At 37.4% G+C, this 25,948-nt stretch overlaps 1 pseudogene; it reads left to right on the top strand.

Annotated features, from left to right (window-relative positions):
* LOC101432512 (ribosome biogenesis protein BRX1 homolog pseudogene) overlaps positions 1-22,358 on the top strand; it is a 78,214-nt pseudogene extending 55,856 nt beyond the window's left edge.
* Positions 22,359-25,948: the final 3,590 nt, after the last annotated feature.

Here is a 25,948-nt window from a genome sequence, read left to right as displayed (position 1 = left end):
TGTGTGTGATACATTGCTTTTCTTTTGCTGCTTTCAGAATCCTCTATCTCTGATGTTTGTCATTCTGTATAGTAGGTGTCTCAGGGTATGTCTATTCAGATTTATTCTGTTTGGGGTGTGCTGCCCTTCTTGGATACTAATATTTATGCCCTTCATAAGGGTAGGGAAGTTTTCAGTTATTATTTCCTCAAATAATCTTTCTGCCCCTTTTCCATTCTCTTCTTCTTCTGGGATACCAATAATGAGAAGGTTTGTGCATGTTGCATTGTCATTCAATTCCCAGAGACTGTTCCATTTTTTTTACATTTTCTTCTCTTTCTATTCTCCTGTCTTTTCCAGTTAAGATGTTCGGTCTTCAAAATCACTAATTTGTCTTAAAGCAATTCAAATCTGTTCTCACGTGCCTCTAATGTATTTTTAATCTCATTCATCGTGTTTTCCATTCCCATAAGGTCAGTTACTTCTTTTGCAGGCTTTCAAATTGTTCTTTATGCTCTCCCAGTGTCTTCCTAATATCCTTATTTCTTTACTCATATGTTCTTTAAATTCTTTGAAGTGGTTTAGAAGAGTTGTGTGATTATCATTGATTAATTGTATTAAATCCTGTATCTCTTCATGATATTCATTTTGTCTGGGCCATCTCTTTCTATTTCCTAGTATGGCTTGTAATTTTTTTTTTTTATTTCTAGGCATCTGGATATGTTGGTGAATTTATTCTGATGCCTAATTTTTCTTTCTTGGCTATTGTTTTGTTTTTCACAGCTCTTCTTTTCTATTTGGTTCAACTTATTCTCAGTATTTAAAATTATCCAGCTTAAGGTTTTAAAATCAGGTCAGAGACTCACTAGAGGGGCACAGATTTTTTCCCAGGGATTGGATATATAGAATGCCAGCAGTTTTTTATCCATGCAATTTCTAGACCAGCCTGCAGATGTGTGCTAGTTAGTGTACATTTCCATGGAGGTGTTTCAGTCTCAGCTTTCCTGTGTTCCCGTGTTGAATCTCCAGATCAGAGATTTAAAGAGGGCTCTGCTGGCCAAATTCACTGAAGAAGAGTACCCTGACTGCCATCCCCTCTTCCCTTGAAGTGGTTGACAGGGAGGAAGATGTCTGTACCCCTTTCAGAGGGCTGCAGTGAGCTAGGTATTCTACCCCAGCTTAATATCTTGGGGGTAGGGGAGGGGACCCCTTCCTGGCCACCACAGGGGCTTGGTAACTCATGTTTGTTGTTTTGGCTTCTTTGTCTCTCTGTCCCTCACCTTCCTGGTAGTTGTGCAGCATTGTACTGGATTGCTGACCTCAGCAGGTCCGTAGGACAGCTTTTGGCTCCTTCTCTGTTGTTTTTGTGAGAGCATTAATTCTGCCTGTAAATCCATTGACACCTTCCCACAATCCTCTACCTATCTCATTTAATCTTTATAAAACATTATCCCAGTTCTACCTATGAGGAAACTGAGGCCCAGAGAATTAGGTAATTCTTCTGACTCCAGTGCTGACATATAAATTAAAATACAAGGACATCTATTAATACTCTCAAACCTTTGACTTTTCCACTAACTAGTGCTACTGTGTTAGGCTTCCAAAGGGTGTAGGATAATAATAAGTTTATTATTTAAGAGATAGGAATAAATATTTACAGCAAGTATATGAACAAAGACAAATATTTACCTATGTATTTAACATGCAATGAATTATTTTTTTCTAATTACCCAAATCATTTTATTTTATTATTTTATTTTTCTTCTTTGTTTTCCTTTAAGTGTTACTTTCAAAAAATATAAGGTCCCCATAAACCCCCCACCCCCTCTACCTCACTCCTCCCACATCAACAACCTATTCCATCATTAAGGCACATTCACTGCACCTGGTGAATACATTTTGGAGCACTGCTGCCCCACTACATTGTAGTCCACACTGTCCCCCATTCCACCTAGTGGGCTATGGCAGGACACACAACGTCCAGCATCTGTCCCTGAAGCACCACCCAGGACAACTCCAAATCCTGAAAATGCCCCCACATCATATCTCTTCTTTCCTCTCCCTACCATCAGCAGCTACTGTGGCCACTTTCTCCACATCAATATTACAATTTCTTTGCTTACTACTCACAATAGTTCCCCAGCAGTCCACTCTAATCCATATTCTCTTCCTCCATCCTGTGGATCCCAGGATGGTTATGTCCAGTCCCCCTGTACATCAAGAGGGGGCGTAGATTCCATATGGATGATGGATGCAATTCTCCTGCTTGCAGTTGTAGGCACTCTTGGCTCCCTCGTGTGGTGGTTGACCTTCTTCACCTGCCTGTTAGCTGGCCAGGGTAAGTCCAATAAACCAGAGGGTAGGAGTTTCAAGTCTGCTGAGGCTCAGGGCCTGGCTGTCACATGGACAGTCCAGAGATTCAGGTCTCCTGAGTATACACCAGCCCCAGTGCCAACCACAGGTCTGGTAAAAGTAACAGAAGAGGCATGTGTAGAAATGCCACTTCTGAGTCCAACTCTATCACACTCAGGAACACAAACTCCAAAGTAGGGCCAACTGACATTGCGTTAAACTCCAGAGCCATCTGCCATGACCATAGAACCTGTGGGTCTCTGTGGCCCTCAGGAGGACCAGTGCCTGGGTTTCTATTTACTTTGGCTGTCTCTGGAACCCTGCTGAGGCATGCATAAGCATTACCCCTTTGATGACTGCCTGACTCTTTTTTGGAGACTCATAGCCATATAAACTAATTTGTCCTTTCCATTTCCCCCTCTCATCCAAATTCAAAAAACAGTTTTTAACACCTGATGTTACATGTAGCCTGATATATTCTGCTGGTCTGAGTTGACCATTTTATTCAAGGTCTTTTTTTGGTTACATTATCAGCTGGTGCTTGGTACTAATCCCTCGGTGCCAGGGAGGCTCATCCCTGGGAATCATGTCCCATGCTGGGGGAAGGTAATGCATTTACATACTGTGTTTGGCTTAGAGAGTGGCCTCATTTGAGCAACATGGAGGCTCTCAGGATGTAACTCTTAGGTACCCTGCAGCTCTAGGCCTAGTTCATATTTCGGGTACACAGGTTCATAATTGAAGCCATCAGTTTCAAAGGCTCCTTGTTAGACCATCCATCTTTATTGGTCTTTGCCATGCAATGAATTATTGAGTTACTGCTATATTCAAAAGAATGTAGCAGGAAGTGCTAAGTAAGCTATTAAATACTGATTAGCACCTACCATGTGCCAGGCATTGGGCTAGGGAGTGAAAATGTTCACATTAAAAGACATGGTGCCTAATTTTCAAACAGTTCATAGTATGGGTCAGCATTTCAATGATAAAAGGGTGTAATGAAGCTTCATGGAAGGCATAATATAGAATCTATTCATTCAACAAATATTTACTGAGTACTTAACATGGTCCAGTTGCTTTGTTAGGCACTGGGGACAAAGTGAGTGTTCTTGTCATGATATCTCCCCAATGGGCCCAGTGGGAGAGCCTGGCATTAATGAAATAATCACATAATTTTGTAATACCCAATAGTGGTAGGTGTTGTGATGAAAAACTCAGGGAGCTGAGACTGTATTTAACAGAGGGAACTTCTCTAGTCTTGGGGATGGAAAGTGAAGGGTGGTTTAATTAAGGCTTTCCCATGAAGGTAACAGAGAAAGCAGCATACACAGCTTCACAGTGTTTTAATCATTTTCAAAGCACTTTTCCATTTCTTACCTCAATCTTAACAAAAATTCAGTTGAGTTAATAGAGGCACAGGTTATCAACTACATTTTACACATGGGGAGATAGACTTAGGCCAAGCTCTAGAACACAGTTCCTCACATTCTTGGCCCAGAGTGCTTTTCATTGTAGCAAAGTCAGAAAACAGCTCTAATGAGGCCATAAAAAGAGCCATGGGTTTAATCTCCATGAGGGGCAGCTTAATTATCTCTGCCAAGTTTCTGACTACCCTATCCACATTCTATCACCACTCTGGATAGTTTCACAGCCATGTTCTTGATATTAAGGTAGGGTAAAGAAAACATGCAGATGATGTTTACTGAAACCTGTACATGCTCCTGGGAATAATTCAAATCATGGTGGTGAGCCATTTATTATATCTTCGTATCAGCTCCAATCCACCCACCTACCACCTTCTCCCAGTAAATTGTCTACTTATCAAATTCCTACCCAGCCCAGATAGCATCTCTTCTGTGAAGTCTCCTCTGACTCCCCTATTAATTTAGTGATGTTTTTTCAGGTTTGAAAGCAAGTGATTCATACCACCTGTAGAGTACTTTTCACACTGGCCTATAATTACCTGCATTTTCCCAGGCTTGCTATTCAATCTGGCAATAGATAAAATCACATTAGGTACCCCAGTCCCTGCAAAATTGTACCCTCATTTCTTTATTAGAGATCCCAGGAGGATCTCACTTTTACTCATGAATGTGATGTTTCTATTCAGGTTTCACCTGATGGGTACCATCTGCCTCCTTTGAGGCTTATCCCCCTTGGTGATCTCTACTTCTAGGGGACTTGGTTCTCTGTGATTTCATGAGCTTCTTTCCCTCTGTAGTGCTTCATTGTAGGTTGGGTTTTCTGGGAAAGAGAAAATGAGATGAAGTTGGGAGTATAAGAGGTTTATTGGGGAGTAGAACCTGTAAAAGGAAAAGGGCAAACACAAGATAGAACAGGGGGAATTATTAGACTGTGGTGCCAACTTGACAAAGTTCTACCAGTCCAAAGGGAAAGTCCAGAGCAAAGATTGCTATCAAATAAGTCCCCCATTGAGAGGAAATTGCTTGGCCCTTATACTCCTATTTGCCCCATATATGCTAGGGACCACCACATGAATAATGTGACTTTTACTTGAAAACTGAAGAAGATACTGAAGGCTCTTAACAAAGCTCATTCCTCATAGATAGTCAGTGAGTCTTCTCATAAATGGGAGTCTGGGTGGCACATCTCTGTGTCTGCCAAACACAGTGGTGGACTACAGTCAGCTTGTATTGCAGCTGATTGTTAAATTCCCAGGAATTTTGAAGCTGGTTGTTAAACACAGCCATTATTAAAAATTGCATAATATAAGCTGAAAAAGTACACATGTTATATTAAAAATGAAGGTAAAAAATACTCACCACTGTCTGGGTGTTTACTATATTTCACTATTATTATCTGTGTTTCTGAGGTTCCTGATGTCAGTTGTGTCTATATGATTATATTATACCATATAATTGCACATCTCTTCCCAACTTCCCTTCAGGAACATTAATTTGTAGCTCGAATCTGGTCTTATTGAGAGTACTTTCCTTGTGGAAATGGGCAAACTCTATAAATCAGAACTTGATTTATGATTTATTTGGTTGTCTAGATTTAAGGAAGTGATAGAAAAAATGTCAATAATGCAAGTTATATTTAAAAGCATGTTATGACCATAACCATTAGATTATGAATAACACAAAAATTGAGGAAATATCTTCTGGCATTCAAAATCCATTCTCCAGTTCAGTAAAGAAGCTATTATTGACAAATGAGGGAAGTTCCTTGTTTCACTTCATTGCAGTCATTAGCATGAAGAAAATATCAACTAACATTCAGGTTGGAACTACATTTGTTTGTCAGTTGCAACCATAAGATGTACAAATACAAGAGTTTGGCAAAAATCAAACGAAATCATTCCATGAGAATCAATTGGCTACATGGAATTTACAAGGAAGAATATTGAATATTTTATTAATAGTTGCAAATTGTACAATGCACATCCTGTATTTCAGTAAAATTTATAATTAATTTATATATGTATGCATATGGACACATTTTCTTTTCCTGTGGAGTCAGTTGTTAAGCATTGACCAGCATACTGTGCCTTTTGCCCAGTACCATCACCCCAAACATTGCTGTAGTCTTCACTGTGTGTACCTCACCATAGGTGCTCTGGTACCCTCAAGGTGCCAAATGGGCTATGCTCTCTGAGGTTTTCTATATGCTGAAACAAGCCATAGTGCAGGCAGAGGTGGCATCCACTCTTGTTAGTGACATGGGCCCCAAAGCAATGCTGCTTGTGTATCAACTGCTTACATAGTTTTGGTGAATGTTCTTCTCTCAGTTTTAACTCACCTATTCTTCCCTCTTCCCTTGAGACTCATGCATGGTGAGTCCAGAGTATACTGGATGAGAATGGGAAGCTGGGAGGAGGATGTACACTATGTTAAAAATTGTCAACTTCCCTCCACTAACTGAGGCTTTGTCATTCATTGTCTACCTGAATTGCTCTCTCCCAGAAGATTTCTCAGTACTTCACATTAAGATAACCTGGTACTTTTAAGTTACTAATCTGTTCACATCTGTCTGAATCCCAGTTACGGCAGTAGTTTAGCACTGGGCTTCCCCCACTACATATGTGTATCTCCCCTACAATACTGTGACCTCCCCGGGGGAAATAACATCATCTTTCCATTTCCAGCACACCTAGCAGAGTGGGCACTGAACAAATTATTGTCTAAAGAATGAATTCCACACAGCAGAGGAAAGATACCAGTATATCAACCTTCCAATCATGGTATTTTTCCCACTAGTATATATGAAGGGACATGCTCTCCTAACAGCATGAAGATCTTTTTGTCTGGGCAGCATTTCATGTATGAAATAGCTGTAATTGAGTCAGAGGTTTTGTGGGTTACATCCTGACTACACAGCATGGGAACAGTGAGTCTCCCTTTTTGCTCTCTCATATGGAATTGAAGGTCACCAAGTTCTGTTTAAAGGCCTCCCTTTCTCATTTTTTTAGGGTGCTGCGTGATGTTCACTCTTTTGTTCTGACATTTAAATTTCTTCCTGATGCTTACTGTGAACATAGGCCCCATGCTTTGACCTGTTTTCATAACATCTTTTCTAATATCTTTTAAGGTCTTGGTATCAGAGGGACATTGTCATATCCCTCCCATTCACATAAATTATTAAGATGTCTTCAGATTGGGGAGGCAAACATCTCCAAAGATGTCTTGGTCATGGCTGTTACAGGTGATAAGGACTGGTGAGATCACTTTTAAAGATGCAGGTGCAATGGTTATCAAACTCTCTAAGGTTGAATATTCCCCTTCCTTCTTCTAAACTCAGAAAAGCATAAAAGCTTTTATTTTCTAAACTCAAAAAAGCAATTCACCCCATTGCTTATTGGTGAAGTCCAAATTCATTTTTTCTGGTTTTCACAGAAATCACCATTTTAGCTTTGATTTATTTTCTCATAATTAAATAATATATTTTACTCCTATGCTGAACCAGCCATTGTACTAGAACCTTTGGATAAAATGGTAAATAAAGCAGGCATGGTCCTTACCTTCTTAGTATTTATAATGTGACAAGAAAAATGGATTAAAGTGTGATGAGTACAAGGAAATGAAAAACTGAGCAGGATCATAGAGCAGAGGAACCTAGCCCAATCCTGAGACTTAGGGAAGGCTTCTCTGTAGACATAATATTTACTCCAGTACTCTGAAGGTGAGTGGGATTCAACTGTAATAAAAATAGTTATAGCAAACCTTCATACAGCCCTTTCTATGTTGTAATTGATACATGCTTTACTATATGTTCACTTAATCCTCAACCATCTGAGGTAGGTACCATAATAAGAAAGTGGACAGAGTAAGAATTTGAGTAACTTGCTCAAGATCACACAAGCAGTAAATATCAGAACCAGATTTCAACACAGAAGTCTGGCTCCAAAGTCCTGTTCTTAACAACTATCCTAAACCTGCCTCCCTGGTGTAAAGCATGCACCCAATTATGCACTTTTAATGAATAAATGAAGAAAGAATCCAAGAAAGAGAGAGAGAACATTTCAAGCAGGGAAATCCAGAAATGCAAAAACCCTGCAGCCAGAAAGCAAGATGTGTTAACTGGAATACGTTCCCTGTAGCTGAAGCATGGAGAGCAGTGCAACTAGTTATCTGCTGAAGCTGGAGAGGATATGGGGCCACATGAAGGATTTATTACAATTGATGAACATATATTAAAACATTATTTCTTAAAGAGATGCTGAAATTTTTGAATAGCTTTACATTAAAAAACTAGATTTTATTATCTTAAAAAAAAGGAGACATATCTTTTGACATTTTTGGGATCTGAATCATCAAAGTGAAATGTGACAATCCTGAAATCTTTGCAATAAATAAATAACACTGATGAATTAAAAAAAAAAAAAAAAAGAGCAATGGGCAGCTGTTGCTTAACTATAGGTAGGAGAGTGACCAGATCAGACTTGTCTCTTTTAAAGATCACTCAGGCTGCAGTGTGGAGAATTGCAATGTGAGAAAGGATGTGGGGAGGATCATTAGGAACCTACAGCAATAGTCCAGATGAGAGATGAAAGGATCAGAGAGGTGGCACTGAAGGAGCAGAGAAATGGACAGATTCAAGCTATAATTAGAAGCACCCTCCCCTCCAGTCCGATGTGTTCCCACAGGACACTTTGTCTATTCCCACTTTCTGTACTATTGCTCACATTGTTTCTGGGACCTGGAATGCCCTTTCCCTCTTCCTGCCTATTCAAACCCCATTTTTCTTGATGCCTCTAGCCTAAAACGCTATAGTCATTACTTCAGTTCTCCCTACATAAAACTGATCTTTGCATTTCTAGTTACCTTTGTAACTGAATCTATCTTCTCTCTTCAATTATATATGTTTCTTGATCAGGCTAGCTATTGTACCACATGTTGCTCTGCAGCTCCCACAGCTGATCTCACTCTGCTTTGTGTTTAGCAGATATGGTGTGATGTGGGAGGTAACTGGTATATTGTACAGCATACTGGACTAAGAGTTAGAAGTCTTTTAAGATGCATAGCCATGAACGAATCATTTTCTTTGTACATGTGTTTTCTCATTTGCACAATAGACTCAATTTCCTCTTCCTTAACTATTTTCAAGGATTCAAGGGTTGTTGTGAGAATCCAATCAGGTGATGAAAATGAAAATAACTTTTAACCTAAAGAGTGGTTTACAATTTTGTTGTATTATGAATAATATTAAATGCATAAGGCAGTACAGTTGGGTTGCATTGAGAGAAACTGAACTTGATCTGGCTAAAAGAAAATATGGGCTTTATGAGAAGGATATGGGGATGAATCACATAATCAAAGGAAAAGCTGCAGGAATCAGGGAAACTCTGCAGCTCAGGGCCTGGAACCAGGGACTCAAATGACATCAACATTATTCTCTCTAAGATTCTCCCTCTTTCTCATACTGTCTCAGTCTCTCTATATTTCTATCTTTATCTTTATTTCAGTTGACTGTCTCTCTGTGATTTAACCTTTCTTCTCTGCTTTTCTATATTGGCTATGTTCTCTGTACTGCAGATGACTCTTCTCCACAGGCCACAGGCAAAACTGGGCTTATATAATTTTATCTTAGAAAGGTGAGAGGAGAAAGGTCCTCTATGTCAGCTTCACTCAGAAAATTCTCAAAAGATTGGTCTGGCTTGAGTCATGGGTCCTTTCTGGATCCCACCCTGAGACCAGGATGTGGAGTACCATAATTGGCGAGATGTTCCTTTTCTCATCTCTTCCTGTAACCAAAGCTATAGGGTGCTCTGGTCCACAGCCCAAGCCATAATCTTATAGCTGGAATCCCCAAAGGAATGGAATTGACTGTTAATGAACAAAAGAAGTTGTAGTGCCAAGAAAACAACTCGAGCTAGTTGGCATGATAGATAGGAAGCAAGACACAGTGTTAAACATAAGCAGTATACCACCAAAGTCAAGTCACTTTGCATAGATGATATACTCAGAATTAATGAACAGAGATGACCTACAAATATCAACCAAAGACACCTGAGTTGATAGTATCTCACAACAAAAGATGCAGTTTTGCTGAAGGGAATCAAGACAGACAGAACCGTGTTAGATAGTAAGGGGTAGCAAATTAGAAAATGGGAAAAAATAGTGCAAATAAATCAACACATGCAAAGTGCCATACTATTAATGTTCTTTTCCTGATGGAGATGGATTCTAATTACAAACAGAAGCCAATAGATTGTGTGCAGATTTTATTTATGATTTGATCTGATTACACAAAAGATGACAAATGTGAAACAGTTTTAAATTGCCCTGTAATAAGCTCTGTGTTGCTAGGTAACAAAGCAATATGATTCCCAGTAGAACCAAATAAAAGGTAGGAATTGAATTGAGGGAGAAGAATATTTCCTGGACCTCCCTCTTCTACCTTTTTGGGACTTCTGCAGTGTATTAAGCTTTAAGGATTTCCACTGGGATTCTCATATCTCATTCAAAGTGAAATGCCAGATTAGTTTCAGTTCTCTGACTAGAATTTTCTCAGAAGGCCTACCCAGAATGGATGAGAAAAGAGAGGACACAGAAACAACACAATAGCTGTCTTCAAATGCCTTAATTCAATTCATCAAATGTTCATTTAGGTTTTCCTATGTGAGGGATGTGGTTCTAGACACAGTAGGGTATAGAAGAAAGTATGTACACCTGTACTTGCCGTTAATATGCATGGGAGTAAGGGGCATGTAAACAACTAGCTGCAAGATAGTACAAGGGATTGTATACCTATAGATGTCCCCGGGGAGGATGAATATATGAGAAATGATTGAAGGGAATGGAAATGCTCAGCTCTGAGAAGTGAAGGCTTTACATGGAGGGTAGATTCCAAACTACTTTCAAATATAAAGGCATGTCCTGTGAAAGGTAGACTAGCTTTCTTATATGTGGCTCAATAATGGGTAGCCCCACTATCAATGAGTAGCAGTTCCAAGATGGATATCTTAGTTCTACAGAAGAGAGACTGGTAACGAGAGGTGTCTGAAAATGGAGTCAGATCTCTTGAAAGGTAAGGTCTCCAACCAGCTGTAGCCATCTGTCCAAAGGACCACTTTTATGGAATGCCCAGTGTGGTGAGTAATGAAGAAATAAGTGGTGTAAATTTCCCAAAGTGTATAGTACAGAATGCTAGGAATACTGCCTTAAAATTTTCAAATAACTCTCCTAACATCTTACAGAAATAGAGCTCTGGGGATCATATTTTGAGGAAAGCTACTTTGTTGGATGGGAGATTAAAGTTCTCACTGTGAGAGTTCAGGGTAACTCTACCTTCTCTCTTCTCTGAATATAGAGATAAAGTACTCTTTCCTCACTTCCAGCTCTTTTTAACAAGGTTGTCAAGAATCTAAACTCACAAGGGGATATTAGAGGTACACATGGAGATATGAGTGAAAAGTTCTGAATGCTCTGAGAAATATTTTAAGAAAAATAAATAAACAGGACCAAACAAATATTGAGGTTAGTGGTCCTCTAACTACCTGTGGCACATCACTTCGCTGGCCCCAAATATCCTCCAGGAATCCTCATCCCGAGCCAGTGTCTCCCAGATTTCTGTCTGTAGCCTGATTTGTTGCTGACTAATTCAAATGACTAGTTGGAAACTCCACCTGGGTACCTATAGTAGTTTGAGATGGTTCATGAATTCCAAAACTAGATTTTGGATTATGTTTGTAAACTGGTCTGTACCTGGGCACGATTAAGTTATGATTAGGGCTTTTATTGGGCCACATCAGTAGGATGTTGAGTCCCTGCTCCTTGATGGGTGGGAACTCACAGATAAAAGACATGGCAAAGGACAACATTGGAGTTTTGAGCTGGAACCCAGGAAGTGAATACATAGAAGAAGAACACAGAGGAATAGAAATAGCTCCTTTCATGGCAGAAGCACCAGGGAGAGATAGAGTCATTTGCCTGATAGTCTACAGCTGGCCTTGTGGAGAGAGGCAAATCCTAGTGAACCTCATAGTCTACAGCTGACCTTGTGGAGAAAACAGAGTAGCTGAGCCTGGAGAGAAATGAACCCTGGGAAGAGAGGAATCCTGGAAAGAGAGGAACCCAGGAAGCCTGAACCCTTGCAGACATTGGCAGCCATCTTGCTCCAATACTTGGCAAAAGACTGGTGAGGGAAGTAACATATGCTTTAAGGCCTGGTAACTACAAGCTTCTACCCCAATAAATACCCTTTATACAAACCAACTGATTTCTGGTATTTGCATCAGCACCCTTTGGCTGACTAGTACAGTGCCTATTAGGTAGCTGAAACTTAGCACTACTTGACTTATGTCTTCTCCTGCCGTCCTAAGCTTTCTCCTTCCCTAGCCATTTCCATTGCAATAGATGACGCCATAATCACCTCTCACCAGGACAAATATATTATGCTCCCAGTTGGTCTACCTATTTCTACCCTTATCCTCTGTAATCCATTGTTTCACACAGTAGTCAAAATTATTTTTTAAATGTAAATCAGACCTTGCTACTCCTCTGCTTAATAGCCTTCGTTGGCTTTCCACTGCCTTGTATTAATCAGATATTGCCACAATAATGCTGCATCACAAACCACCCAAAAGCTTGGTGTCTTATAAAAACAATCATTTCTTCTCACTCACATGTCTGTATTTGGAAGTAGTAGCTCTGCTGCTCTCAGTTGGACTGAGCTGGGCTTGGCTCCAGGCTGCATGTTTGGTTTAGGTCTATAGCTTGTGTTTCTCATTCTTCTGACCAACAGGCAACCCTAAGCGTATTCTTCTCATGGCAGTGGCATGAGCCCAAGAGCAAAACTAACAACACAAGCAAATTTCATGCTCCTCCTTGCACCACATCTGCTAACAGTTCATTGACCAAAGCAAGTCACATAGCTGCGCCCAAACTCAAGTCATAAGGAAGTACACTCCACCTACCCAGAGATGATCTCGATGGTGTAGATTTGCAATGATTGTCCATACAGCAAATACTTATGAGCAATAATTCAATCTACCATACAGACAGAATAACATTTAAGCTCCTTATTGTAGCCTCATGTTCTTAAATGATTTTTTTTAAGATTCAGAGACCTGAATTACCTTTAATGACTGCCTGACATCTGTAGGGTGGATTTAAATTCTCCTTCTTTTTTGTTTCTTTTAAAATTTCTAAACATACCCCAAGATAGAGAGAATAGTATCATGATCCCATGTACCAATCACCCAGCTATCAATCTTGTTCCATCTATTCTCATATTCATTTGCTTTTTGTTTTAGTTTTGATTTTGTCCTGGAGACTTTTAAAAGCAAATCCCACATATCATTCCATTCCATTTCATTTTTTAATACTTCAGAATATATCTCTAACTAATACAGACATTTTAAAAAACACAACCACCATACCATTATCATGCCTAACAAAATTAAAAATAAATAATTTCTTAATTTCACTGTACACCCGGACCATATTTCCCCAGGTCCTGATAGATGTATTTTTATAGTTGATTTTATTAAATCAGGATTCTAACAAGTTTTACACAACACAATTGGCTGTTATGTGCCTTCAATCTCTTTGTTAATCTGCACCCTCACCTGCTTTTTTCTAGGCCACTGATTTGTTGGAGAAAGCAGATAATTTAGAATCCTCCACATTTCCAGATTTGACCTTTTCTTCCTCATTGAGTGGTTTAAGTTGGCCCTTTGTTGCCAGTAAATTGGTAGTTATGGGAATATGTTAGATAAGATTCATATTCATTTTTTTAAGTGAGCATATTTCATAGGTGTTTCTCTTTAGCCCTAGTTTAGTGATGCTAACATGGATTGTAGGGGTCATATGGTATCAGCCTGATCTCACCATTTCAGTTTTCCCCATCAATCTTTCACTATTTGAATGGCTAGATCCCTCATTTCTGGGCCTGATTTTTTAATTCTTTCATTCCTTCTGCATTTATTAGGTGGATTCTTCTCTAAAGATGATTATCATCCCAAGACAGTTTGTAAAAGAAGCTAAATAAATGCTTGATTCTTCCCCAACCATTTTCAGAGAAATGGACTGGTGTTACCAGACTAACCTCCACTGGTGACTAAAGTGTTTTTTCTTTTCCCTTGCATATTAATTTGAACTCATGCTTTTTAAACAGTTGTTGAGTTTCAATCCACTGCCTTTGCTGTTCTTTCTGATGCACAAAGTTTCCTCTAAGGAGATGGAGCCCCCTTTCAGCCGGCTGCTGTAGCCTTTGGAATTATAACCATTCAATAAGTAATTTAATGCTTTATGACTCACCATCATGTTCTGGTCTCATTTCAATCTTTCCCTGGTCCAGGCCTGAAATTAGTAATTTCTCCATGAAACTCCAGTTCTCTTTAGTTGGCGTAGTACTTAGTAACCAAGAACTGGGCATTAGTTGTGCTCATTGCTACTGAGTGTCAATGCCTCTATGTCTTTTCAGTGGACAGAACTAGGAATACATATTTCATAAAGAAAAAAAAATCATGATTTCTTAAGTCCAAATTTACGAATCAGAATTTTTATTTATTTGATTTTATAATAATTTATTTTTCTTTTTATTTCTTTAATTAGAAAACTTGTGATTTTAAAGAAAAATCATTCAAAGTACAGATTCCCATATTTCCCCCTCACACACACAGTTTTCCCTATCATTAACACTTTGCATTAGTGTGGTACCTTTGTTACAATTGAAGACACAATATTATTACAATAATACCATTAACTATAGTACATAGTTTACATTAGGGTTCACTGTGTTGTACAATACTATGCTTTTTAAAAAAAATTTTTTCTGGTAACAGTAAAACAACTGAATTTTATCCTTTTAACCACGTTCAAGTATACAATTCAGTGCTGTTAATTACGTTCACAATGTTGTGGTAATATAATCAACATCGATTTCCAAAACCTTTCCATCATCCCAAATAGAAACTCTGTATCAATAAGTATTAACTCCCCATTCTCTACTTAGACCCTAGTATTCTGTATTCTAGTTTCTTATTCTCTAAATTTGCACTTTCAAATCATTTCACATAAGTGAGATCATACAATATTATCCCTTGGTATCTGCTTTATTTCACTCAACATGATGTCTTCAAGGTTCATAAATATTGCTGCATGTGTTAGAACTTTCTTTTTACAGCTGAATAATATTCTATTGTATGTATATACTACAATTTGTTTATCCATTCCTATGTTGATGGACACTTATTCATTCCTAGGCTTCCATCGTTTGGAAATTATAAATAATGCCACTATTAACTTCAGCGTGGAAATATACATTTGACCTGAGATTGCCAGGTAATATGATAATGCTATACTTATCTTTCTGAGGAACTGCCAAACTATTTTCCCCAGCGGGTTCATCATTTTACAATCCCATGGACAATGAACATGTGTTCCTATTTCCCCACATCCTCTCCAACACTTGTTAGTTTTCATTTTTTAAATTATAGCTATTCTAATGAGTAGGAAATGGTATCTCATTGTGGTTTTGATTTGCATTTCCCAAATGGCTAATGTGCTTATTGATCATTTGTATATCTTCTTTGGAGAAATGTCTATTTAATTCTTTTAAGGCCCTAAATGATTTGACCCTTGACTACTTCTCCAACATTATCCAATATCACTTGTCTTTTCCAATGCTTTCCAAACACACTGATCTCTCATTTCATCAAATATGCCAAGCTCATTCCTACTCTAAGGCCTTGAATCAGCCTTTCCTTTCCCTGAATGTGTGTTTTGTTTTGTTTTCTTTTGTTTTAGTCCATATCTATACAAGGCTGGTTTTTCTTGTCTACTTAAAGATTAATTCCCTAGAGGGAACTGTACCTCCAACAGAGAAATCTCCCCTGCCCTATCTATTCCCATTTACTTCACTTTGTTTTATTGTCTCCATAGCCCTATCTTTGCCCACTACTTTGTTGTTTATGCATTTGTTGGCTACATTATTATCTGCCTCTGTACTACAAAGTAAATTCCATGAGATAAAGCTGTCTGTCTTGTTCAATTTTGCATCTTCAGCATCCTAGAATAGTGATTGGCACCTAGTTTTTGAATGAGTAATAATATGTAAATACAGAAACTCTCACAAGGAAATAATCTCCTGGAATATGGTAAATAAGCATTCAATAATATGACTATATTTCTGTTACCCTCTCCTCTTTTTTCATTCATACATTTATACTTTCATTATAGAAAAAAATATGTGTAAATTGGCACCAGAAATTACCACAAAAAGAGAGAGTATATCTTTCTAAGGTGTGTGTATGTATATATATATAATTATTATTATCCTTATACTCCATTGTGGCAGTTTGATATTGTTTATGAATTCCAAAAATAGATATTGGATTATGTTTGTAAACTGGTCTGTTCCTCCAGGCATATTAGATTATATCGAATTCAGAGGTTTCACTTTTACTTGATCAAATAATGATTAAGGCTAGGACATTAAGGCAGGACATTGCATTCCCACCCCTTGTTGAGCGGGTACTCACAGAGAAAAAACATGGTGGAGAACAGAGTTGGACTTTTTAATGCTGGAGCCGGGGAAGCAAGCACACAGAGGAGCAGAGAGATGACTTGATTAGACACGGCAGACGCCCTGGGAAGAGAGACAAGTTGTTTGCCTGAAAGTCTACAGCTAGCCTTGTGGAGAAAGCAGAGCAGCTGAGCCCAGAGAGAAACAAGCCCTGGGAAGAGAGGAACCCAGGAAACCTGAACCTTGGAAGATTTTAGCTCAATGTCCATATTTTCCTACATCTCTTTGAATTAATTTAGAAGATTCGTTTGAGCTTCTTTGATTTGTTCCAAATTCTGTCTCCACTGAAATCTTCATTCATTCCCTTGACTGGAAAGCCATATCTTACTGTTTCTTAGTATGGCTTGTAATTTTTTGCTGAGTTTCGTGCTTCTGGTTGTTTTCATGTATTAACTCTGAAGGTCACTTTCTTCCTCTTTTCTAAGGTTTTATTATTGACTGGCTTTGTGTTAAGGCTATTCTTTGACACTTGTTTCAAATTATTCTGGACTTTTAGAGTAGCTCATATTTAACTGTTCAGATTTTCTCAGCATTTCTTCATCTGTCTTGCCCTGGATATGCTGTACAATTTTTAAGATTGTACTTTCTGTGCAATTGTTTGAACCCCAGGAGAAAACTTCCATTCCTCTGTTTCTTCTCTGGAAATTTTTATCTGTTTTGTTTGATTTTGTACGGAATTTTCTTTCCAGATCCTATGATTCCTTTAATTTCTCTCCTTCACTCGTCCCCTTTTCCTTACATTTATCAGCTCTGGAATCTGTCCTGTCTTAAAGGGGCTCAGTCGCTCCCCCACCCCCCCTTTTTTTTTCTGTGAGGTTGTTCTGTCTCTGGTTTCTTCCTCATTATGGTATCCTGCCCAGGGGACACAGATGGGGTCAATCCAAAAGGTGAGTAAATCCAAAACAGTCTGTTTTGCATTTAAGTAGACCAGCCATCAAAGCATCAAAGATTGGATTGAGCATACATACTTCTTTTTTTTTTTTTTTTAATTTTTTTATTTTTTATTGACTTTGTAATAATATTACATTAAAAATATATATGTGAGGTCCCATTCAACCCCATCCCCCCACCCCCCCTCTCCCCCCCCCCCAACAACACTCGTTCCCATCATCATGACACATCAATTGGATTTTGTAAGTACATCTTTGGGCACCTCTGCACCTCATATACATTGGTTCACATCATAGCCCATACTCTCCTCCATTCCATCCAGTGGGCCCTGTGAGGATTTACAATGTCCGGTGATTGCCTCTGAAGTACCATCCAGGGCAGCTCCATGTCCCAAAGACGCCTCCACCTCTCATCTCTTCCTGCCTTTCCCCATACCCTTCGTCCACTCTGTCCACTTTTCCCATTCCAATGCCACCTCTTCTATGTGGACATTGGATTGGTTATACATACTTCTTGCCAACAGTTCTGCCATGGTCTCTTTCCCCTCTGAACCCTATGCCTTGGGCCCCTTTTGTATGTGGCACTCCTTAGTGGCTTGTGTTCTGCCCTGGACTTGGATCCCCATATAGATACATAGGGTTATGTAGGGCTGGGGAAGCATAGAGGTATTGAGAGATGACTGCTAAGTGGTGTGGAGTTTTTCTTTTTGGAGTAATGAAATTGTTCTAAAATTTTTTTTGTGGTGATGAACGCATAATATTGGGAGTATACTGGAAGACTTTGATTATATACTTTGGATGGATTGTATGATATGTGAATATATCTATCCTTAAAAAATAAGTAAGTGTGCAAGAATAGCCAGAAATAACAGCTATGTATGACAGGGGAAGCATAGAGAGATTGAGAGGTGAAGAATTTTGTTTGTCTGTTTTTTTGTTTACTATTATTATTATTGAAATAATGAAAATGCTCTAATAATGATTGAAGTGATGAATGCATAACAATGTGATTAAACAAAATACAATTGATTGTACACTTTGGATGAATAGAAAGCTTTATTATTATGTATCAATAAAATGGATTTTTTTTTGTAAAAAGTAATATAAGTGCTCTTTTCATTAATAAAGCAACAAGACCCAGCAGCATATCTGTAACTACCATAATTTCAAAGTAGCACGGAGTACAAAAAAGAGTTTGAGATATCTGTAAGAACTCTAGAATGATATGAAAATATATGTGATTTTTACTGGTGACAAAGTCACAGGCATGTCTAATACTACTGTGATTGCTGTTTGTGTTCACAACTGAAGAGATCTAAATTCAGTTAGAGATTAGTAAAACCAAACTGTAGTATTTCTGCTATCCAATTTCATGGAAACACTGAATGCTATCTGAGGAACTTTTGAGGGTCCATAGAGGAGAAATTTCCATCTGGAGCAATACTCTTCGAAACATGGTACAAGGCTGCACAGACCTTCAAGGGCAATCAAATATCATGCACACTGAAAATGTTAACTTCATTTTTCATTGAGTTATTGTGGAAGTGAACAACTGGATGTTAAATAATGTGGCTTTGTTAAATAATGTAGCCATAGCATTTTCATGAACTTCTGGTGGGAAAGTAAGCTGGTATAATTTGATAATTTTATTATGTGTTTTTAAAGTCTTGAAAATGTGATAATGTCCTTTGACCCAGCAATTCTCCTGCTAGAATTTATCCTCACAAACTAGTGAGAAATGTATGCAAAGATTTAAACACAAGGATATTCATGCTCACCTGCATAAAGAGACAAGATGCAGCCAATAAAAGATGATGCAGTTCCATGCTTATTGATATGAAAATGTGATAAACAGAAAGTAAAAGCAATATATGAATGTATTAGTCAGCCAAAGGGGTGCTGATACAAAATACCAGAACTCTGCTGGCTTTTATAAAGGGTATTTATTTGGGGTAGTTACCAGGCCCTAAAGAGTCCAACTCAAGGTACTACAAGAGGTATTTTCTCACCTAAAATCTTTTACCACATGTTGATGCAAGATGGTGGGTGATGCAAGATATCTGTGAGGGTTCAGCCTTTCTCCTTCTTCTTAAGGGTCCATGGTCCGAGCTTCTTCTGATCTCAGCTGTAGGCTGGCATAAGGTTTGTCACTTTTCCTGGGGCTCATTTCTTTCTGGGCTCAGCTGCTCTATTCTCTTCACAAGGTGAGCTGTAGACTATCAGGCTCATCTCTGTAGGACCCTGTCTATGGAGCACTCTCTTTTCATGCGTATCTGCTTCTGTGTTTTCTTTCTCTGTGTATTTACTTCCCTGTCTTTGATTGAGCATCCATTTATATAGCCCACAAGGTGGGGGGGGGGGGGGGAGGGAGAGCACTCAAACCCAGTTGCCCTAATGACATGGTCAAATAAAATCTTGATTTAACTAAAATAAAAGTGAAACTCTGAACCTAATACAATCTGATATACCCAGAGGAACAGACCAGTTTACAAACACAATCCAATATCTATTTTTGGAATTCATAAACTAATACAAAACTGCCATAGTCCTATTTCCTGACAATGCAAACACAAAATATAAAGGGGCAATATGAGACAAAAACAACTTAAAGAGGGAAAACACAGGCATATGGGACAAATAACATGAATGCTATTGAAGCTAAACTGACATTTTTTCAAATTGGTACTGTGCAATACAAACCTGAGGGAAATCACAAAGAAAGTATTTCAAACATTTACTGAGAAAAAAATGAGAAAGGAGTCAGAAACATCACAAAAGATCAACTATACAGAAAAGGAGGATGTAATAAAGGAAAAGAGAGACAAAAAATAAAAATAAAAAGACATGACATATAAGACCAAGGGGGAGCGAAAGTGGCTCAAGGAGTTGAGCGCCTGCTTCCCACACGGGAGGTCCCAGGTTCAGTTCCTTTGCCTCCTAAAAACAAAAACAAAACCAGAACAAACCACAAGCACACAAACAAACAAACAAAAAAACAACTAGAGGAGCATATGTAGCTCAGTGGTTTAGTACCAGCTTCCCACATACAAGATTCTGGTTTCAATCCGTGGCTTGAGTACCTCAAAAACAAAACAAAATAAAACAAAACAAAAAAACCCAAGTACCAAGGGACATAATGGCTGAAGTAAGTACTGCTTTTACAGTAAAAAGACTGAATATTAATGAATTAAACTCCCCAATCAAAAGACACAGATTGGTAAAACAGATAGAAAGAAATATCCAACTATACATTATTTATAAGAGACTTATCTTAGACCCAAAGACACAAATAGATTAAAAGTGAAAGGATGGAAAATAATATTTTATGCAAATAGTAACCAACAGGGAGCTGATGTAGCTATACTAATATTGCACAAAATAGACATTAACTCAAAAGCTGTTATAAGAGACAAAGGACACTATGAATAAATTGGTCAATCCACCAAGAAGAAATAACAATCATAAATATTTATGCACCTAATTATGTCATCCCAAAATACATGAGGCAAACACTGGGAAAATTAGAGGGAGAAATAGAGATCTGTACATTAATAGTTGGAGAATTTCTGTCATTAATAGTTAGAATATCTAGGCAGAAGATCAATAAGGAAACAGAAAGCTTGAATAATAGGACAAATGAACTAGAATTAACAGACATATACACAACCTTGCACCCCAAAACAGCAGGATATATATTTTTCTTGAGTGCACATGGATTGTTCTCCAGGATACAACATATGCTGGGTCAAAAACAAGACCCAATAAATTCAGAAAAAATGAAATTATAAAAAAGCATCTTCTCTGACCATAATGGAATAAAGCTGGAAATCAGTAACAAATAGAGACCAGGAAAATCTACAACTATATAGAAGTTAAATAACACACTCCTAAACAATCAGGTCAAATAAGACATTACAAAGGACATTAGTAATTATCTTGAGATGAATAAAAATGAGAATGCAACATATCAAAACTAATATGAGATTCAGTGAAGACAGTGCTCCAAGGGAAATTTATAGCCCTAAATCCTAATGTTAAAAAAAAAAAAAGAACTAAAATAAAAAACCTAACTGTAGGCAAAGAGCAAAGGCAAGATGGCAGTGTCCACTAAGAAGAATCATGGAGGCTTGTCAAGCCAAATATAATGCCAGAGAAGCAAAAATAATGCTAGACCTTCGGCTAAGTGACTAGATACAGCAGAGGAGGCTGAGGAACAAGAGAGTATATCCCAGACTCTATTTGCAAGAGCAAGTGGAAAAATAATGAATGGATTCTCATCTTTTCTTTCAGAGGAATAAATTTCAGGACAAGACATTTAATGCAAGATTTTAAGAATGTTGATGCCTCATTCTAAAGCAGATACTAAAAGGAATTGTAAAGATAAGTTATTTGATTTTAATGAAGCCAGTCAAATGAAAAATTGCAATAAATGTATCTATTTTGAAATGAAGAGAAAACAAGACCTCTATATGTGGCTTTCAAATTCACCTCATGGGCCATCTGCTAAATTTCTTGTTCAAAATATTCATACCTCAGCTGAACTAAAGCTGACCAGAAACTGTTTGGAAGGTTCTTGGCCTCTGTTGTCTTTAGACCCTGCTTTTGATGAATTACATTACACTTTGTTAAAATAACTCTTAATCCAGAATTTTTTGTACACTATGGTATCATCCCAAAAGCCAGCCATTTGTGGATCATGTGTTTACTTTCCCCATTTTGGATAATAGGATATGGTTTCAGAACTTTAAATTACGGAAGAAGACACTGCTCTTGTAGAAACAGGACCTTGTTTTGTCTTAAATTTCATAAAAGATATTCCAGGAAAGTTTTGGAGGACAAATTTTATATGAAAATCCTCATTACCAGTCACCAAATATGCATTGGCACATCATGAGCACCATCACAACTGCAAAATGCAAAGAGAAAGAACAAATGAAAGATACGCAGAAACTGAGAAAGAAAGAACCAAAGACTATTCTTCCACATGATCCTACTGAAGATGTTTTTGCTATACTGGCTGAAGAAAAACCCATAGAAACACAGTGGGTAAAACCAGAGCCAAAAATCAATTTGAAAGCATGGGAAAAAATGATATACAAAAGGCAAAGAAAATTGAACTAGAAGATAAACCCAGGGAATGCAAAATGAATCAATGGATAACTAATTTGCTTTTCAGTTATTTTATATTTATTTTGTTTCAATGTATAAATACTTTCATTATCCATAACTGTCTTATAGCTAATTGGTGTGACATTTAAAAGAAATAAAAATTAAAATGCCAAGGTATTTGTGGGAGGGTGGCAGGGACCTAATTGTACACCTGGAGCAGCTAGTAAAAGAACAACAAACTAAACCCAAAGCAAGCAGAACTAAAGAAATGAAGATTAGAGCAGAAATAAATGAAATAGAAAATAAAAATCAATAGAGAGCATTGACAAAATCAAAAGTTGGTTCTTTGAAAAGATTAATAAAGCTGACAAGCCCTTACCTAGGCTGACAAAGGAAAAAAAAAAAGGAGTTTCAAATAAATAAATTCAGAAATGAGAGGGGGACATTACTGCTGACCCCACAGAAATAAAAAAAGGACCATTAAAATATGCTATGAACAACTATCTACCAACAAATTAGAAAATGTAAATGAAATGGACAAATTCCTAGAAACCCACAAATAACATACACTGATTCTAGAAGAAATAGAATATCTCAAAAGACCAATTACAAGTAAAGGGATTTTATCAGTCATCAAAAACTGCCCAATGAAGAAAAGCCCAGGATCTGGTGAATTCTACCAATAATGCCAAGAAGAATTACTACCAATCCTTCTCAAACTTTTCCAAAAATTGAACAGAAGTGAATATTATCCAACTTATTCTATGAGGCCATCATCACCCTAGCACCAAAGCCAGATAAAAATATTGCAAGAAAAGAAAAGTACAGACTGATTTCTTTTATGAATATAGATGCAAAAATCCTCAGCAAAATACTTGCAAATGGAATCCAACAGCATATTAAAGATTTATATGCCATAATCAATATATTGAAGGGAATATATTCAACATAAGGGAATATATTCAACATAAGAAAACCAATTAATGTAATACACCATATTAACACATTGAAGGGAAAGCATTTCAATTGACAGAAAAAGGCAATCGACAAAATCCAGCATTCTTTCTTGATAAAAACACTTTGAAAACTAGGAACAGAAGGAAATTTCCTCAACATTGTAAAGGGCATAAAAGAAAAACCCAAAGTTAACATCAAACCCAATGGTGAAAGCTTTCCCTCTTAGATTTGGAACAAGACAAGGATGCCCACTGTCACCACTGTTATTCAAAATGGTGCTGGAAGTTCTAGCCAAAGCACTTAGGCAAGCAAAAGAAAAGGCATCCAAATTGGAAAGGAGGAAGCAAAAGTTTCACTATTTGTAGATGACATGATCCTGTATATAGAAAATTCCCCCAAATCTACAAGACACGCTCAAGGATTGGAAGTCTAAATATTGTTACAATGCCAATTCTACCCCAAATGACTTATAGATTCAATGCAATCCCAATAAAAATCCCAACAGCCTACTTTGTGGAAATGGAAACACCAATTATCATATTTATTTGGAAGTGTAAGTGTCCTGAATTGTCAAAACCACCATGAAGGAGAAGGATGAAGTTGGAGGATGCATACTTGCTGACCTTAAAGCTTATTACAAAACTACAGTAGTCAAAGAAGTATGTACTGGCACAAGGATATACTTATAGACCAACTGAATCAAATCGAGGGTTCTGGAATAGACCCTCAAATCTATGGCCAATTGGTTTTTTGACAAGTCTTTGAAGTCCACTCAGCTAGGAAAGAATAATCTCTCTAACAAATGGTGCTGGGGGAACTAGCTATCCATATACAAAGAATGAAGGAGGATCCCTTCCTCACATCACATACGAACATTAATTCAAAATGGATCAAAGACCTAAACATAAGAACCAGGCAATAAAACTTCTAGAAGAAAATATAGAGAGGCATCTTCAGCATCTTGTTTTAGGCAATGGTTTCTTAGACTTTAAAACCAAAGCACAAGCAACAAAAGAAAAAAAATAATTAAATGGGACTCCATCAAAATTAAAAAATGTTTGTCTGTCAGAAGACTTTATCCTAAAAGTGAAAGATAACCTACTCAATGGGAGAAAATATTTGGAAGTCACATATCTGATAACAATTTAATATCCAGAATATATAAAGAAATCCTACAACTCAACAAAGAGAAAAACAACTAAATTTTAAACATTGGGCAGGAGACTTGAATAGACTGTTCTTCAAAAAGGATATGCAAATGGCTAAAAAGTACATGAAAAACTGCTCCACATCATTAGCTGTTAGGAAAATGCAAATCAAAACCATTAGACACCATTTCACACCCATTAGAATGTCTGTTATTATCAAACAGAAAATTATAGTTGTTGTAGACGATGTGGAGAAATAGAAATATTCATTGCTGGTGGGAAAGTAAGGTGGTGCAAATGCTATGGAAGACATTTTGGTAGTTCTTCAGAAAGCTATGTATAGAATTACCATATGACCTGGCAATTCCACTACTAGCTGTATGCCCAAATAGTTGAAAGCAGGAACTCAAACAGATAACGTAGTGGCATTATTCCCAATTGCCAAAAGATGAAAGCAACCCAAGTGTCCATCAAATGAAGAATGGATAAACAAAATGTGGTATATACATACAATATAATATTTTTCAACATTAAAAGTGAAAGAAGTTCTGGTTCATGAGGCAACATGGATGAACCTTGAAGACATTAGTTTTAGTGAAATAAGACAGACACGAAAGGACAAATATTATCTCACTGATATGAAATATTTAGAATAAGCAGACTCATGGAGTAATAGTCTAGAATTTAGGTTACCAGGGCTTGGGTTGGTGGTAAGGAATGGGGAATTAATGCTTAATTTGTACAGAATTTCTATTTGGATTGATTGTAAAGTTTTGAAACAGATGTTGGTGATGGTAGCATAACGTTGTTAGTGTAATTAATAGGACTGAATCGTGTAATATATGTGACTGTCTTTAAAAGGGGAAGCTCTAGGAAGTATATATGCTACTAAAGTAATAAATAAAAAATAAAACATGACTGTATAACACAATGAACCCTATCATAAATGATGGACTATAGGTAATAGTATAACTATAAAAATGTTCTTTCATGTATTATAACGAATATACCACATTCATGCAAGATGTTAATAATGGGGTGATATATTGGGAAAAAATACACCCTAATATAAACTATGGGCTATAGTTAATAGTACTATTATAATATTCTTTCATCAAGTGTATCAAAGACACCACACTAATGTAAAGTATTAATAACAGGGAAGTGAAGTATATTGGAACACTGGCATTTTTACATGATTTTTTTCTGTAAATCTACAAATTTTCCAAAAAAAAAAAAAAAAAAAAACTAAACTAAACTATGTGGTTTGGCATGGTACTGTTACTGATACTATTTTATTAAAAAGTTTGCTTTTTGGACATTAAATCTGATTTTTGAAACATTGCTTTAAAACATGTTTTATATTGATTACTGAGGTTTTTTTGACAGCACTTAAATATTGAGCCCAAGGCAAATGCCCTGCTCCCCCCACCCTCGTCTCTGCCCTGCTACATTCATTTCTTCCACCTGTAAATTAAGAGGTTTGGACTAGTTGTGTGCTCCTAAACCTGCCCCAGGATCAAA

This window comes from Dasypus novemcinctus, chromosome 2, assembly GCF_030445035.2.
Source record: "Dasypus novemcinctus isolate mDasNov1 chromosome 2, mDasNov1.1.hap2, whole genome shotgun sequence".
NCBI classification, from domain to species: domain Eukaryota; kingdom Metazoa; phylum Chordata; class Mammalia; order Cingulata; family Dasypodidae; genus Dasypus; species Dasypus novemcinctus.
Note: the sequence above shows the minus strand (reverse complement) of the source record. Positions and strands in the feature narration are given on the sequence as shown.